The 18,636-nt window shown below is 38.0% G+C and overlaps 2 long non-coding RNA genes across 2 annotated transcripts in view; one reads left to right on the top strand and one right to left on the bottom strand.

The window, feature by feature from the left end:
• Positions 1-18,636, bottom strand: part of LOC147581086 (uncharacterized) — a 57,659-nt gene that overhangs the window by 13,771 nt on the left and 25,252 nt on the right. The gene's annotated exons all lie outside the window — the stretch shown is intronic.
• Positions 5,420-13,216, top strand: LOC147581087 (uncharacterized). The gene is made up of 4 exons (XR_015250835.1): positions 5,420-5,471; positions 7,396-7,564; positions 12,505-12,674; positions 12,899-13,216. It is a non-coding gene; the product is annotated as an uncharacterized LOC147581087 (long non-coding RNA).

Here is an 18,636-nt window from a genome sequence, read left to right as displayed (position 1 = left end):
CTGAGCCCTTGACTACTTTCTGTCAGTTTCTTCTAGGGTTGAAATATTTGTTCATCACAACCCAAGCTTTTAAATTGATCTTTGCTAGCTACTGTAGGACCTCTTTATCACAATCTTTCCCTGGACCCCAGAACTGTGACTGACTTTGCCCTAAGATATCAGAGCTAGCCTGCTGTTTACCAAGGTTAATGAAATCCAGATACAGCTTGCTTTTTGTTGTTGTTGTTGTTTATTTATTTGAGAAAGAGACAGGGAGAGAGCACACAGAGGAGGGACAGAGAAAGAGGGAGAGAGAGAATCCCAAGCAGGCTCCATACTGTCAGTGTGGAGCCCACCAGGGGGCTGGATCCCACACACTGTGAGATCATGACTTGAGCCAAAATCAAGAGTCAGATGCTTAACCAACTGAGACACTCAGGTGCCCCCAGACAGAGCTTTTTAATATATTGTTAATTATTCACATGTCCTATAAACCTCTTTTTTCTTTTCTTCTTTTTCTTTCTTTCTTCTTTCTTTTTTTCTTTCTTCTTTCTTTCTTTCTTTCTTTCTTTCTTTCTTTCTTTCTTCCTTTCCTTTCCTTTCCTTTCCTTTCCTTTCCTTTCCTTTCCTTTCCTTTCCTTTCTTTCTTTTTTTGAATATCCCTTTGTCCAGAAACATGACCTCTGGAATCAGGGCTCTGATTCCATCCATCTGCTTCAAATGCCTGAAGTTCCAAAAAAGACACTAAGCTCCCTTTCTATAAGCATGAGCCAATGGAATAAGTTGCTTATCTGATGACCTGACAAACTGAGGAATGTGTCCCTGGTCCCAAGATCCACGTTCCTGTGGTAACTTAGGGTCTCCAATTCCCGTGTGTGGGACTTTGTATCACTCTGTGCTCTAGATTTTTTAGAAACTAAAGTCATGCTCCTGACCTTCAGTCTTGGAGGCTGGATTTATTTATTTATCTTCATTGATTTCCCTGATCATTAGGCCTCCTTTTTTGCTTGCCTGAACATATTTTGAGAGCTGGTAATGACTTTCTGGGCCCAGGTGGGAACTTTGAGGATCGAAAAGTAGAAGATTCTGACTCTGTCCTCTTGAATACTCTAGTTGAGGAGGGGGGGAGGGTATAAAAGTATTATAAATACACAAACCAACTGGAGATGGGTAGTGATATGAAGTTAATCATAAAGTGTTTGACAAGATAGAGCAAACCTTCTGGATGGGTCTAATAAGCAATGGGTAGTCATTGAAAGTACATTCTGCCGGGGCCAAGGAATATGTGAGACAATGTCATTTATGTATGCTGAATGAAACTGGCCCTGAATGATTTGTTTTGTAAACTATGCCTGATTTTCAGCGGATTACACGAATTACATGATACAAATGCTGAAGACCATCTAAACGATCTGGTCAGAATATTTCCCTACTTGCTGGCACTGCTCCTTTCCACCTCTTAACCTGCTCACGGCTGAGTTCCTAAGAGGTGGGAAGTAGGGCTTCTTTCCAAACCTCAAGGCCCTAGCACACACAGATTCTCCACCATCACTACTGATTTTCACCTTACCTGTGTTCCTAAGGTCACTCTATCTGCTTGAGAAGCAGAAGATTGTGAATAGTTTTAGACACTCAGACTTTCATGGGAACATTTCTAGATAAACAGAAGGGGAACATAAGGTATCTGGAATATCAGCTTGGCTATCAGAAGGAATTAGAAAAGCTGGTCTAGCAGGAAGGCCTGTTTTAAAAACCTGCTGAAGCTCAGGTAGAGACTAAATATCTGAAGGCAACACAGCAAGCCTTCCTATTATAGCAGGTACCGGCGTCAGCTATTTATGAATCTTGATCTTCTCCACTTGACAGAAGACTGTTTTCCTTTTTATCTAGTATCCTAATCCTCATTGTTGTGCATGCAAGTTGATCTGTTTTGCATTATTTAAAAACCATACATTAGATGCACATTAACACATCGCACGGTGCAGACTCTGCCCCATCAGGTAAGTCATGTTTCCTATCTGCAACACCCATATGGGATCCAATTATACTGGTCCACGGGGTTGTCTTTCAAAGAGCTCTTATTAACTCTCCTTTCATTCAGTGGCCTCTTCCCTATCTCAGACTCTTGGAATAATGGTACATGCTCGATGATTCACCGTGCATCACAGGCAGACCCTGGGAATGAAGAGTCAAAAGAAACCCCAGACTTCAGCTCGAACTGTCTTAACCTCTGTCACTGAAACCACTCTTAGTGACAACTTCTGTGATCTGCCCCTCATAATCTCAAACCATTCCTCTCTCTCCTGATAGGAGCTTCGGATTTTCTACCTTCAGCTCCGTCAGAATTTGTTCTATCTTTCTCACTCTGCCCTCTATGAAAATCACTTACCATCAGGGATCAAATTCTTGGGCCATCCTCAGCCACATGAAATTCAAATCACCATGGAGCTCTTGTTTCTTCTGACATAAACCCTAGCATAAGCACCCTTTGCTCAACAATTTAATTAGAGATCAAAACCTATTTCCTGATGTAAATGATCTTTGAAAGACTTTTTTTTTTTGGTCGTAGTCTTGTTCTATTTATTAAGTGTTGAAATCCACAGCACCCCCCAATACCCTCAAAAATTAAAGTTAAATATCACCGCAGTTATGTAAGATTTGCAAGTAATAGAAGTCATCTTTCTGCTTAATACTATGCAAATCTGCCTCAGATAAGTCTGGAATGTCCCCAGAATACAGGAGATATAACAAGAATTGAGGAGAACTCTGTAACCTTAACTTTAGTGGTGGGGAAAAGTACTTAAATGTTCAGATGTGTAAAACCGCCCCAAAATAACCTTTTATGTTCCCACTCTCTGCAGAAATATTTCCTAAAGCTTAGTAGAGCTAGGTAGAAATGGGCTCTGGATTAATTTTGACCTTCTGTGGCAATGCATTTTCAAGACCAAGAATTTATGTGTGCAGAATATTAAATGTCAAATGCAAATATGAAAATGGAGCTACATGGTTGCAGATAGTCCCTAATTGATATTGAGCAGACTATTCCCTTTAAATGTTAATGAAACTGTTGTAATTACTAAATGACCAAAACAGCTCAGAAGCCAGGGTTCACAGCTGTAAACCATTACTTGTAAATTACTGGCACAGCCCCGCATTAGCAGATGGCTCAGCCCATGGAAGAAAACTTCCTCAAGATGCTTTTCTTCCAGGCCTGGGCTCAGGAGCAAATTAGATGAGCATATTAGAGAAGGCCAGAGTGCCTGTTTGGACATGTCGCTGGCGATAAGCACCTTCTTTGATCTTCTTATTTTTTTCATTACATTCTTTGCAGAAAGTGCTGAATATCACAGAACACAAAGAAAAGAGAAGGCGAAACTGACAGAGCTTATAAAAATAGCAGGAAAGTTCAGATATGCACATTTCTGCTGGAGTTTTAAGGAGCAGTGTGTTTCCTGCATCCTGAAGCAGATGAACTTGATGGGATGGAGGTAAATACTGTAGTGGGGGAAGGGAGTGTGTGTGTATGTGCATGTGCGTGTGTGTGTGTGTGTGTGTGTGATGGTGAGACTTGCTAACAAGCCAGTGGCAGAAAAGCAATTAGAAGAAAAATAGGGCATTTGAATGGGCTTAGTACCCTCAAGACAGAGAGAACGTCTATAAAGCTGTGTAAGCAAAACCATACAGTAGAAACAAGCGATGTCTTTATTAGAGAAGGCCTGTGGCTCTTCACAGCTTTGTTCTGTAAATTCCATAGTAGCTTTGCAAACTCTCTAAGGTTATTAACTTTACTGAAGATTTTTTTTTAAGAGTTGGGGAAGTCCTGCAGTTGAGGCTTTCATTAATATGAAAGAAAGATTAATTAAGACATCTGCCAATAACAGGAGGAAGGAGGAATTTGCCTTGTGATGTATACTACCAATTATGCTAAGAATGAAATGATGGATTTTTTCTCACCATGAACTACTCTGAAAGAAAAATGTTTACAGGATAAGGTGTTTACAGTCAAATCCGAGAGTACAGGCAAATCCTACCTTTGGAACAGTTTGAATCTCCAAGCAATATAGAAAGCGATAGGATTTCAAAATGCATCATCACAGAAAAGGGATGTTAAAACTATCTTTATGTTTAGTTTAAATACCAAATTAATCAAAATAATCTGACCTTATGATGGCCGAAGGGACAAAGCATGGAAGTGTTTGGTCTGGACCAGGACATGGGTGACAGTTGCCATGAAATAATCTCATATGAAAAATTGAGATATAATTTGACAATTTTGTCAAGCTAATACATAATACGGAAATTTTCAGGATATTTATGTTTTATGTCTAGAACCTATGAGGCCGGAATAATCAGAGTTAGAATTGACCCATAAAATCTGGAATGAAAGATTAATGTGCTTGTAAAGTGTCTTGAGTCCGGATCCGGGAGGGACTGTATTGCAAGGATATGATGAAAAGACTTGAATTCTTCTTGGATTCAGAACGTGTTTGGGGCAGTACTTTGAGATATCTGATGTTATCCTTCAGTTTCCTACCACTTTTCTGTCTTCCTAGGTGAACCTTACATATAGGTGCCTTGGAAACAACCTGCCTCCCTTTCTTTCCTTTGCTTTTCCCTCCTGGCCTTCCACCCACTGGGGTGTGGTAAAACATAATCTTCCTTTTTTTCTTTCTTTCCTGATTTTCCTCTCTTACTCAAGCGACATAGATCTTAGATCTGTTTTAGAAGAATGCAAGCAAGCGTATAGGCAGTTTAATCTAATTCATAATGAGAGATGGTCAATTAATCTTTAACTCTTCCAAAGACAGAAAGCGTTTTTGGAAGCAGATCATCATTCATGTGTGGTGCTTTAGTCCCGCAGGCTTTGAAGTCAGGCAGAACTACATTCCTAAGCCTGGCCCTCATACTCACTGCCTGTGTGACCTTAACACGTTGCTCAACCTCTCTGTGCTTTAGTTTCATCAGATATCTATATACTGGGGAATATTAATATCTACTCCATGGGATTCATTTTCGGAATTTGAAATACTTAATATAGTCTCTGATACATGTGAAAATGCTCAATAAATACAATGCAAATGATTACTGAATTAATAAAATTTTAGATAGTTTCACATAGTAAAAATAAGAGATTCAGTTATGAAACAGAATATTTTCTATTGAGAAAATTAATAAACAGTAACTCATCTTGGTTTTGATAATACAGTATAGTTATGTGAAATGTTACCACTGGGAGAAGCTGGGTGATGAGCAAATGGAACCTCTCTGTACTATTTTTGCAACTTCTTGTGAGTCTATTGCAAAAAATAAATCAAACAAACAAAAAGTTTAAAACCCAAGTAAACCAACCCAATCTTGATTTTGTCCCTGAACCAAATCCACTGAACTATTTTTGATTTTCATGACTTTTTTTCCTCTTGTGCTTTTGAACCATAGTTTCTTGAAAGCCTTCGAAGTTTTCATGGCAATTCCCTTGTTCATTGCTACAAAAGGTATTTCCAAAAAGTGTATTGTGTGTTTGTGTGTGTGTCCATCCATGTGTGCATGTCCATGTGTGTTAAGGAAGTGATATTTGTATATTTTTCAGTATTGAAGTAAAGGAATAATGATCTGTGGTTATTTGAATTGGCCATTTGTACAGATATATGGAGGAAAGGTTATTTTTATATACTCTGTTAGAATTTTGAAAGGCTGTATCTTACGATGTTATAACAGTTAGCATACTGCAGGCATGCAAGGATGCTTTTTTTTTTTTTAACATTTAATTATTTTTTGGGAGACAGATACAGAGCATGGGCAGGGGAGGAGCAGAGAGAGAGGGAGACACGGAAGCCAAAGCAGGCTCCAAGCTCTGAGCTGTCAGCAGCACAGAGCCCCACGCAGGGTTCGAACCCACACACTGTGAGATCATGACCTGGACCAAAGTCAGCACTTAACCAGTTGAGCCACCCAGTCACCTCATCATTGTTTTGAAGCCATGGACTTTTCTGAGAAGTTAATAAAAGCTATCAACTCTTCCCAAGAAAGTGTGTTAAAACAAACTCAAGCAAAAGGATGTGCACAATTTATTCCTATTTATTGTCATTGTTGAACTTCTACTATGTGCTACTAATAGACGTGGGGGTAGCAGAGTATAGAGCATACAGAATAGGTAAGATAAACTTTGTCTCCTCCAGTGACAGGAGGAACAGTAAAGAGATATTATAATGCAATATGACTGGCGCTATTTACTGTGAAGGCAGCACACTCTTTCACATAGGAGGAGCATCGAGCCCAGGCTTGAAAGAATTAAGAATGATTTTTGTGGAATCTGCCTCTAAGTTGAAACCTGAAGAAGTAGTCATTAGCCACTTGATGAGGAGGAGGAGTTTGCTTTTAGCATAGGAAAGAGATCATTGGAAGTTGTATTTTAAGAGAGAGCAGTTGCAGAACTCCAAGAGGCTCACGTAGCTAGAACATGACATATGAAGAATGCAGGAACAAGAGATAACATTGGAAAAGTGATCAAGGGCCAGGTTACGCAGGACCTTGTAAGCCCTACTAAGAAAGCTTGACTCTGTTCAAGAACTTTGGAGAGTCTTTGCACAATTTTGAGTTCGATTTGCCTTGTGGAAATCTTACTTTAAGCACTGTGGAGAATGAACTAGAGAGGGACAAGACTGTAATGAGGGAAAGCGGTAAGAGGTCAGTTGTAGCAACACAAGGAAGATATAATAGTGTTCTATATTCTTGACAAGGGATGTACAGAGAACTGGTTTGTTTTATGAGACTTTTGGAAGTAGATATAATTTTACTATTTGTATGTGAGTGGTATGAGAAAGAGAAAAGTTGAAGGTTAATCTAAGATTTCTATCCTAAGCCACTGGGTTCCTGATGGCACCCCCCATTCAGAAGGACTACAGTGAAGAAAGAAAACTTTGAGTTAAAAGAGATCAATTAAGGTTTGGGCTTATTGAATTTTAATTTCTATGGCTTATCCAAGTATCCAATGGGGCATTTAGATATGCAGCTCTGGGCTGTGGAGATTGATACCAGAATTGGTAACATTTGAAAATAAGCGAAGCCACTGCAATACATGAGATCATACCGAAAGTGACAGAACCTTAGTGAATTAATTAGAGTAAAAGCTAAATTACTGTAACAAAAGAACCCTATAATATCATGACTTGAAGGAAAAAGAAATTTAGTTTTCTCTCCCATATCAGTCCCAATTTGAAGAGATCACACTGGTAGGATAACTCAACTCTACCCAGGCTCTTAGGAACACTGATATCTGGATGATCTGCCATCTCGTAAGTGTTATCATTAGCTTGGTCGAAGTTAGAGCACTGCCCCCTCTGGATTCCAGCCATTTGTACCAAAAGTCACAATAAATGCAGAGAAAGGAGGAAGAGTAGATTTACAGATGCATATTAGTTTACAGGTTTGGTGATAGGAGTTGAAGAAACTTCTCTGTGAAGAAATCAACGTCATCCACCGAGAGGAAAAGGGCATGACAGGGTTGTAAATCCAATGTGTGAAGAAGTTCAGATTGCCTCCCTGGAGACCTAGAAACAAAGCTTTCTGGAGAAAGTGAGTGGTCCAGGTTGCTGTTCATTTGCCTACTTAAGTTTGGGAACTGTAACTTAGTAACTGTTATATGTGACTATTCAATCACAAAATTGTAGAGACAAAACATGAAAGTAATCTTCAAAGATTTCTGTCTTTCTTGGTTCCATGTGTTTATAAATATAATTAATGGACACTTACTAAAAATTTTAAGTCATCCAAAATTTAAGATCCAAATTTTGCAAATATAACAAATAAATTCTAGGGGCATCTGGGTGGCTCAGTCAGTTAAGTGTCCACCTTTGTCTTAGGTCATGATCTCACGACTTGTGAGTTCAAGCCCCATGTTGGGCTGTGTACTGACAGTTCAGAGCCTGGAGCCTGTTTCAGATGCTGCCTCCCTCTCTCTCTGCCCCTCCCTTGCTCGTACTCCTAGTCTCTCTCTCTCTCTCTCTCTCTCTCTGTCTCTGACTCTCTCTTTCAAAAACAAATAAACATTAAAAAAAATTAAAAGTAAAAAATTCTGCCCCAAGGAAAATGTCAACAAGACTATATCATTCAGCTTTAAAAAATATGGAATTGTCCTTAATTGGGAGGCATTCATGTTGTCCTTGGCATCTAAGTTTGATATTTTCAGTAGTTTGTTTAAGTGACTCCATATGCTAATAACCTCATTTACAAAGACATATGAGTAGAATCAATGTTTTCATATATGGCTTTTGCAGGCGAGGGTGTATTGTCAAGTAACAACTGAATTCTCTGGGACTTCCTGATTTGAAATCCTGGCATAGCACATTCTTTGTCCTGAAGTCATAGAGGTCAAAGTCTGCCACAGCAATGCTCTTTGTCGACAAGAAGAGGATTATTGATGCAGATTTCAATATTTGAGTTTGTTTGAGAAAAGTAACCTTGGGAGGTCTCTCTAATTTTTCCAGGGATCTGTTGATCTCTTTACATGGAGAATTTGCCAGGACTCTACCACACTCAGTACAGACTAAAAACATGATTTTCTCAGCATTTATAAATTTAGGCTAGTTGCCTAATTCTAGTCTTTGGTTCAGGATGGGTGGCCTGGATGCAATAGTTTGTATTTGTTGCAGTGGTGGTTTGAAGGAGGGATGGGGATTGTATATTTGTTTTGTTTTGTGTTGTTGTTAGCAGCATCCATAGGTCAAGGCTCTGTCTGGAATGAATTACCTCATTCATATTGTCACATATATCTTTTCCTTAGCCAAGATATGGATCAACTCCTCCTTGTCAAGTAGTTCTGAGTAGGTTTTCCTTTATAGCACTTTATCTTTTGTCTGTCCCCCTCCATAAAATATGATAAATAAATCAATAAAAGAGAAGTAGAGAAAACAAAACAAACAAGCAAAAAGGATAAAACTCTTTCCCAAAGTACAATCAAGCACTTAAAAGTTTTGCTTTTGGAACATGTAGCAAAGACACGCACATTCTTCTTTCATCCCTTGACAGAACATGCTGAAATGAGTGATTTTGAATTCTGGGCTCTGATAAAGTTGATCTTTCTGTGGCAGTGGGCGAAGTTTCTTCCAGAATTGCTGGCAGAGGCTCTTAGACATCGCATGCCGGTATAGAAGGCAGTGAGTCATTATGACATGTGGAGCCCCTTTCTTCAAGGAAGCAGCCAAGCCAGATGTGTTGCCAAGCATCACAGGTGCTCCACCTGTGCCTATAACACCAAGATTTGTCTTCCAGTGGAAGCTTTCCCTGGCAAAAAAGCTTTTTCCATTTTGAAGACACTGACATTCTCTCCAGGTTCCAAAAGGGGGCTCATACAATGCAAATTCTTTTTTGATGGCAACAATGTGCACACAAATAGATGAAAGCTAGGAGCTGGCGTCACTGAGGGACACCTACATTTTTGTCCAGTTTCATGCAGAATGCAAGTGACATAGCTGCCAATTCCTTCAAGATTTGCTTTAAAATAATGGAAAATATATCAGTACTTCAAAAGTGAATGAAATATATTGACAGAAGTAATTTTCTTTGACAGCTCAAAGATAAAAAATACCTAAGCATGGTTCCACTAAAGTCCCTCTAATGTGGTGACTTATTTTGTTTGGGAATGAAATAAGTAACCTTATGTGATGCTCCAATATATGACTTCTCTGTTGGGAAATCTAAATTCTTGTAAATACCCAATCTTAAAAACTAAGGCGTTTTCTCATAGAATAGATCCATAGCATCTGATGTTTTTGCATGATGGCCAGGTATGAGATTTTCAAAATGACAGCAAAGTGATTAAAGAAAGAATGTTTTGCTTTCTTTGTTAATTATTTTATTATTTTTGTAGCTAGTTCCCAACTTGCAGAAACCTCCATCTGTATCCCTGGGGCCTCATAGATCTAGCTCACAAAATACAGGCACAAAAGGAAAATGCTAATTGTTGAACAGTAAACAGCCACCATATATTCAAACTAGGAGAGAAAAAGATCTGTGTATTTAAAGGATTGAAAGATAATATTTTCTGAACCTTTCCTCAGTGTAATATAGTTACTTATATTACTATACTTATTTTTGTTACATTGTATCATAGAATTTCTCTTTAAGCTACTATATTTTTTTAACATTTTTTAGCATACAAAAAAACTCCTGACAGTAAAATTTTCATATTATTTTTCCATGATATCAGTTTAGTTATCATCTGTCTCAGTCAGCTTGGGTTGCTATCACAAAATACTGTAAACTAGGTGGCTTATCAACAACGGAAACATTTGCTCACACCTCTCAAGGTGGGAAATAGGAGATTCTGGTGCCAGCATGGTCAGATTATATGGTGAGAGCCCTCTCCTGGGTTGCAGACCGCTGACTTCAGTGTCCTTACAAGATGGAAAAAAAAAAAAATCAAGATAGCTCTCTGGTCTCTTCTTTAAAAGGGCACTAATCTCAGGCATAAGGGCTCCACCCTCATGACATAATTACCTTCCAAGGGCCCTACCTCTAAATACCATCACTTTGGGCGTTACACTTCAACATATGAATTTGGGGTCGGGGAGGGCCACAGACATTCAGCCTATGACATCACCACAAAGTTAGTTGTCTCGGAAGTATTTTTAAGTCCCTTAAGGAGATTCAAGTGAACAGTGTTCCTTTGAAATTAACCTGAGATTTCCTCTCTGTGTAACTTTGACAATATCTATGAGTTAAACTATTCTGTTTGCTGCCTTAAAATTGTGGAAGCCCTTTTATTGTGCTGGAAAAAAAAAAAGAAAGAAAGAAAAACAAAAAAAAAGAAGAAAGAAAAAGAAAAAAGAAAGATAAGTGCAATTATGCTTCTAGGACAATGGTCGCCAATTAGAAAGTAGGAAGACAAAACAAACAGTTGTTAAAAACCATCTGTTGTTTTGTCTGCCTGTGCAGCAATTCGCCACATGTGCACCACATTCCCACCAACTCATTCTAGCCATTTTCTTGCCCCAGTATTAACTAGATGATTCCAAAGGAAGTTGCCATCTTCTTACAGATTTTGATACTCTGTTCATGGTGATTATTGTTATTGGAGTCAGCATCTGACTCAGACGAGACCAGTAAGGATCTTTCCCTTGAGATTTGTGAACGTGGGACAATAGGGAAGAACTCTTATCTCCCCTTTAGCTTCAGATGTGAGGTACTTTAACGGTGGAGACTACCACTAATTCTGTGTCTAGCAATTATGGGAGAAGTCAACATTAAGAGAGGAGCAGACTAAAAAGGATACTACTTTTACTCCTGAGCTCTCATGACAACTCTGTCCTTACCTTGGTTACGTTAGCCAATAAATTACTCTTGTTTGCTAGAGGTAGTTCAAGGTGCATTTATGCCACATGCAGTAAAATTATCCTGATCATATAATGGTTCATTAATTTTTCAGTTTGTAAAGTTGATTAGTTACCTCATCACTAATAGATTAATTATATCAATGAAATAAGTCTATTTCATCATTTACATGGTACTTTTATCTCTAATAGATGATAAATCTATTTTAGAAGATTAAATGCCACTATCTTTTAAAATGTCACTTTACATTATTTATATTGGTAATAATAATAATTAATGTCTTAATGAATTATGTGGAATTAGAAAAAAAAGGACATTTAAACAAAAATCATCAAAGAAATTTGATGGTGGAGAGAAGGAAATACAATTTTTTAAATACAAAAAATGGATTCTTCTCCTAAGAATAGAAATGACACAATTGGGGTTTAAATCCTTTTTTTTATATGTAATTATAATTATATGTATTTTCTCAATTAGATTATAAAGTAGTGAAATCCCTAGGGCCTGCACACCTAAAGAGTTTCAATGTCCTTTTTAAACACATCAATGTCAAAAGAATATTGATCTTACAGATACATTTCATGACATGAACCATTCATCATCATCTTGAGACTGTACAAGCTGAGAAAATAATTTCTATACATTATTCAGAAAATTATGAAACTTTAAATTGGTACATCTGTTTTTCCTCCATGTATAGTCGAGGAAAAGTCATTACTTTCAAGACTGACCACAGAATTCCTTTTGGGAGAATAGTGATGATAGGATACAACTTAATGGGTAGTTTTAGTCACCAGATGAAATCCTCTGAGCAGTGCCTATTAATCTGGGGTGAGAATAGTATCACTTTAAGTGTATCCAAGTCATAGTGCATTGCTAATTGTATTCAACTACATTCAATGAAATAACAGAAAGAAACCGCAGACTACAGTGTCTGGACTAAGAAGTTCATACACGTGAGTTTGCTTTTCTTTATTGAACGTATTAATTTACTTTCATTGTTGGTGTTGCTGAAGTCGAATTTGTCAAAGTGCCCCTTGTTGGTATATCACTAAACCAGTTCAAGTGTCCTTTCTATTAGGAGAGTATCCTGTCTGCCTTGACCCACGTATCAGTTTTAGAAGCCCTGTTTCTGTGCTCCCCTTGGATGACATCTTCCCCTTTGCCATGATCTTTATATGTGCACTCCTCTTCTAGGAGGAATAAAGATTCCTGCCAAAGGACAATGGTCTCATTTCTTCATCTCCCCACCAAAAACCAGAGAGCCCAGCTCACAGGTGCAAGATATACTTTGAATGAGTATATGTGAATGGAATTTGAATCCAAGATGAGAGCGTTTCATGGTTCATTCTTCTTACAGTTAAGAGGTAAAGTTTCATTCATTTTATTTAATGCTAATCATTGTTGCTAAAATATCATTTGTGCTTTACCTGTTTGAATATCTGGAATGTTTTGTCTTGTTTTGGTTTATTGTCTGTGTCTGCTGCAAAGGTCTCCTTTCAAGCTTTTCCCAGGCCTGGGCCTATCCTGTGGTCCATTTCAGTGCCACTCTGCTACTCTACATCAGCTCTTTCATTTTGTTTTATTTCAGTATGAGGACCTGCCACCAGCTCCTGCTTAATTTCTTCCTCTCAACCTTTCCTATTGAAAAGTCTCAAGCATCTTGACCCCACACAGCGCATTCTTCACAACAGTTGTTTTCATACTCTGCCCCTTTCGACTTAGGAATTCTCAGAGTTGCCCCACAGGTCAGTATCAAGGGAAACCATCAAATATAGGAGCACCTCTTATAACTATTTTATGTATTGGGAATGTAAGACATTTTTCTTTTAAGAAAGAGCAATGGTAAGAGAACATTTGAAAACTATTTCTTCACTGTTTTTTCAATGCTACATAATATATACTCATGCTTTCAGGACATTTATTATTAAAGTTTAAATATGTGAGATACTGATATTAAAACACAGATAGGGGGCGCCTGGGTGGCGCAGTCGGTTAAGCGTCCGACTTCAGCCAGGTCACGATCTCGCGGTCCGTGAGTTCGAGCCCCGCGTCAGGCTCTGGGCTGATGGCTCAGAGCCTGGAGCCTGTTTCCGATTCTGTGTCTCCCTCTCTCTCTGCCCCTCCCCCGTTCATGCTCTGTCTCTGTCTGTCCCATAAATAAATAAAAACATTGAAAAAAAAATAAAAAAATAAATAAAAAAAAATAAAACACAGATAATATGTCCCGCTTCCCATCTGCATTACTTCTTAAAACTACATAATTTCCAAGCAATGGCATCATGGGTCTTTATAATTTAAACACAACTTTGAGCTATTTAGCAGGGTGTTTATATATTTTGCTTTTATCCGTCACTATTTCTTTTGTATTTTTTTATTTATGTTTTTTGAGAGCTCAGCTTTAGTTTTATTTTTGTTAGGGAAGCATTTTTTTTCAAATTCTTATTTAAATTCTAGTTAGTTAACATATAATGTAATATTGGTTTCAGGAATAGAATTTAGTGATTTTCACTTACATGTAACACCCAGTGATCATCATAACATGTGCCTTCCTTAATGTCCATCACCTATTTAGCCCATCCCCCCCACTCAGCTCCTCTCCAGCAATCCTCTGTTCTCTATAGCTAAGACTCTGTTTTATGGTTTCCCTATCACTTCCTCCCACCATATTTATCTGTTTCATTTCTTAAATTCCACGTATGAGTGAAATCATATGGTATTTGTCTTTCTCACTTATATCACTTAGCATAATACACTCTAGCTCCATTCATGTCATTGCAAATGGCAAGATTTCAGTTTTTTGATGGATGAGTAATATTCCATTATATATATACACATATATACATATATACATGTATACATACATATACATACATACAAATATATACATGTATACATATACACATACATATATACATACGTATACATATACACATATATACATATACATATATACATGTATATACATACATATTCATATATATACATACATACACACACACACACACACACACAACACATCTTCATTATCCATTCATCAGTTGAACATTTGGGTTCTTTCCATAATTTGGCTATTGTTGACAGTGTTGCATTGTGCACGTGTTCCTCCAAATCAAAGTTTTTGTATCCTTTGGGTAAATACCTAGTAGTGTAATTGCTGGATCATAGGGTAGTTCTATTTTTAACTTTTGAGGCCCCTCCACACTGTTTTCCAGAGAGGCTGCACCAGTTTGCATTCCCACCAACAGCATAGTTGGTCAGTGATGATGGGCAGGGGTAAGATGGCATCACCCCCCTCTGCCATCCCCAAATGGGGAGTTCGTGCTTGCAGCTGTTCAGGAAATCCTCACAGAAGAGCAAACAATCTCCCCTCTTGTGTCCCCAGCTTCTGTGAGATCCCTGTCTTCACCCTGTCTGTGTCTAAGCCATCTGCCTTCCTGGCAGCACGGTGTTCCTGTATTTTATCTCAGGCATGCAACTAGGTTTCAAAATTCCAAATTATAGGGACCCCATGGAGCATAGACCCACACTGATCCTCTGAGGAACAGTCTCACCACTCTGTGGCTTGTGCTGGTTTGTTCCACAAAAGCAGTCGCACGATTGCACAGGAGCTTAGAGTTTATGGTAAAGCCCAGCAAAAAGCCAGCACCAAGATTTGCTGCCTTCAGCCGGGTGTTTCTGTTCCTATGCTAATGAACAGGGCAGCACATTGGTGCCTTCCAACTCTTTTGTCCCCCGAGAGGCAGTGCCACCTCTCCCAAATGCACTCCAAGAAGGAGAATTGTCTCTCTCAGTGCGACCCAGGGGATCCTCAGACCATGCTGTCCACTTCCAGGCCTCTGACCTTCTTCTTCGTAGGAACACCACTATGCCTGCAAGGCTCAACCTTGGCAATGGTGTGAACTTCTAAAATTTGGGACTCTGAGCTCTGCTGCTTATAAAAACTTGTGATAGTAAGCCACTCTAGTTTTCCCAGTCATGGTTTTGGGGAAATGTTTTTCTTGTCTAATCCCCTGTGTACTTCTTTCTCTTTCTTTATCTCTCTCCTCTATCCAAGATCAAGGCTCCCTCCTTTCTCAGCACTCACTAGTCTTTTCTCCCCAGAATCATGTCTCTATACCTCCTACCTTCTACAACATGGCCTCTGTTCTCCCTCTAGTCCTGCAGTTTGTTCTCCCAGTCTTCAGATCAATTTCTTGGGTGTTCAGAATGATTTGATATTTATCTGTGTTCAAGGTACAAGGCAAGCATAGGGTCCCCCTGTTGCTCCGCCGACTTAACTCCTCTTATCACTATTTTAAATATAATTAAACATCATATATATGTATTTGTATATATACATGCATATATGAAAAACATATGCATAAATAATTTATATGTATTCCGAATCCACATAAGAGCTGCTATCTGACTGGGGAAGGTATTTAATACAGAAATTATAAACATAACAGGTAAGTTGAATTAGAAGGGGCTTTTATTTATTTTTTATTTTTTTAAGACGACATCACACAAAACTTATCTGGAAAAGTAACTGTAGATGTAGATTTAAAGTTTTTGTTAAAGCTAATTTAAAGTCTCATCAATTAAGTTCTATAGAAAACTTTACCATCTTAAGTTTTAAAACACGTTGAGACATCATAAGTCGAGGCAATTTATTGCTCTAGATACAGTCATAGTCCCCTTCCTGTATGTCACTCAACCATCTAAAAGATGTGAGGAATTCATACTAAAGTAAAGTTTCAGAATGTGGTCAGTGGTTTCCATGTCACTTACCTACCCTAAAGTTTATAATGGCTGTGACCACTCCCTCTGCTAAAATTCTTTCCTCCCTTGATATCTTTGACATTCTCTCTCCTAGTCTTCCTCCTACTTATCCGGCCATTGATGTTCAGTTCATTTTTCATGGTCTTTTCCTATGTATCTGTAAAACGCTGATGTTTTCTTGAGGTTTTTATTTTTTTCAATATACTTGATCATACTTGCAGATTCCACTCACTTCCATGATTTAAAATGGTTTAAACTACCACTGTTTTATGTTCAAGACTCATAAATATATTAATAGACTTCAAACCTAGCTATCTACTTTTATTTCTACTTGCAGACTGAAACGTGGTCACCAAAATCGTTTTCCTTTCCCTACAAGGCATCCATGCTGACTAAATCCCCCAGTCTCCCATAGAGTCAGGTATGACGTGTGACTTACTGACTTATAACCAATGAAATGTATGCTGATATGATACATGTTCCTTTCAGGTCTGGCCTATAAAATAATTTTACCTAGATCTTCCCACTCTTTTTTCTCATCCATAAGCTCCATGGAGATGATTCTAAGGATCTAGAAAAGGGTGGACAAAAGAATGGAAAGAGTCTTGGTACTTGACTGGCTGCTTTGAGCATAGACTCTTGCCATACCCCCATAATTGTGACATTGATGAAATAGAAACTTTTATTAGGTTAAGCTACTTAAATCATTATTTGTTACTGTAGTTACCCTACTAACACATATCTCTAACTCAGTGTGTTGGATGTTGAACTGATAGCCCATTCTTCAAACTATCTCTTCTTCCTATTTTTCTCTTATTCCAATTCCTCACCATGACATTGAGACATATTGTCCCTACCTGAATAGTCATCATCATGGTTCATTATTCTCTCTTCTCTCCCCCTTCCATCATTTAACCATTTTGCCAATGTTATTCAAAGATCTCCTAGAGTCCAATCCCTGCTCACACAGCATCATTCTCATGTCCTCGATACCACCAGCTGTATACTACCCCTGCTCAACAAACGTAATTAACTCCTATCCAACATCAACATTTGGCTTCTATGTCATCACCTATGAGAAGATGACAGTTGGGTGATACATCCCTCTTTTGTGATTCCATATCATCCTGTGCTTACTTGTATCATAGTGACTGTTATCTTACATATATTCCTGTCTTTGTCTAGATTCAACATTTTGAATATGAAAATATTATTTTTAAATCTTTTTTACCCTAGTAAAAGTCACAGGGTCTGGCCCATAGCATACATTCAGTAAATGTATGCTGAAAAAGATGTATGATATAATGAAAGTTGCAGCATGGATATGTCAGTTCAGTTCAGTAAACATGTATTGGCCATATGCATACTACAAGGTGCATTGGATACTAAAAATGGATAACATGTGCTTTGACCTACAGTTTACATTTAATAGCCTAATACAGAAAAAAAATTCTATAAAACTCAATTTTAATTGCAGTTCTATTTAAAGGTTAGAAATTGTACCTGCAGAATTACATACCTTTAACAGCTCTGGATCTGGTGCTTAGTGAGAGCAATGAATTTTTCTAATGTTAAATCAACTTGGCACTAGTCTTACTGAATCTAACTTCAATGTGTATTTTAATTCTGTCCCATTTTCACCATCCTCTCTGCTACTGCCTTTGCTCATACCCTTTTCATTTCTCGTTTGCATTGTTACCCAGTATTTCTACTCTAGACTTCTCTCTATTATATCATCAAACTGACTTGTTACTTGAACATCTGTACCTGAGTTTTCCATTTGTACTGTAAACTTAACATGGCTTTGAACTCATTCTTTACCCTCTCCCCCATTCCCTTATGTCTGTTCTTTCTTCCCTTTGAAGCCCTAATGTTGGTAAGTATCTATTACTGCTGATCTTTCCAGCCAGAAACATAGGAGTCTTTGTTACTCTTTCCCTAAATGGCCCTCAAATCTGTTTCTTGCTCTCTAGTCTCTCCATCACATCCCTGTACCAACACACCATCTACACTTTCTTAGAGTGACCATATTTAAAGCTGACTGTACTGTCTCAGCATAAATTATTTCCCCATAGGATAAAGCCCCAGTTCTTCAGCTCCACATCACCCAGATCCCTAGCATCTCATCATGCCATCTTCTCACTTTCCTAAATGAATATGAATTGCATTTTTGTGTTTGCACACCCTCTTCTGATTATAATAACCTCCCTTTTCTTCTTTGGATTCTAACTTATCTTTCCAAAAGCTTAAAATATGCACAGTCCAAAATGGAAAAGACTGTGACCAAAAACAATATGTTCTCTTTCACTTGAACTATTTTAGTAGTTGGTGGAAGATCAAGCTACATAAGATACATCCTTGATTTTACCAATTGGCAGAATTTATTAAGCTCTCAATACACACTAACTGTAACAATAATAATTATTAAATTATGAATATTTACTAAGAATCTTGTCTGAGTCCAGAATTCAGTTTTATCATTTAGCTGAGATTCATTTCAGTCAATAAATAGGGTAGTTGGTATTTGAGGGCTATATAAACTGATAAAAAGAATGATGACTAAAA

The sequence above is a fragment of the Puma concolor genome, chromosome B2 (genome assembly GCF_028749965.1).
Source record: "Puma concolor isolate L17-30 chromosome B2, mPumCon1.1.hap2, whole genome shotgun sequence".
Taxonomy (NCBI): domain Eukaryota; kingdom Metazoa; phylum Chordata; class Mammalia; order Carnivora; family Felidae; genus Puma; species Puma concolor.
This window is presented reverse-complemented; position numbering and strand designations above follow the sequence as displayed.